Source organism: Penaeus monodon, chromosome 28 (assembly GCF_015228065.2).
Source record: "Penaeus monodon isolate SGIC_2016 chromosome 28, NSTDA_Pmon_1, whole genome shotgun sequence".
Lineage (NCBI taxonomy): Eukaryota > Metazoa > Arthropoda > Malacostraca > Decapoda > Penaeidae > Penaeus > Penaeus monodon.
Genome location: NC_051413.1, coordinates 11,445,009 through 11,445,212, shown reverse-complemented (window position 1 = coordinate 11,445,212; position 204 = coordinate 11,445,009).

Sequence of the window (204 nt, the reverse complement as noted above, 5' to 3'; positions counted from 1 at the left end):
TATCATTTTCGGAAATCTTTAGTATAGTTCTTGGCATTTCCGTATGTAAAATAACTCTCAACACATTATCTGGAAAACTGAACCTTTCTGAACAGACATTGTAACTGAGAATCTTAGTTTTATTGTTTTGTTTTATATTGTTCTATGATATCAAGCCCGTCCAGCTGAGAACCACGACTACTATCTTCGGTATCTCTTGTGACC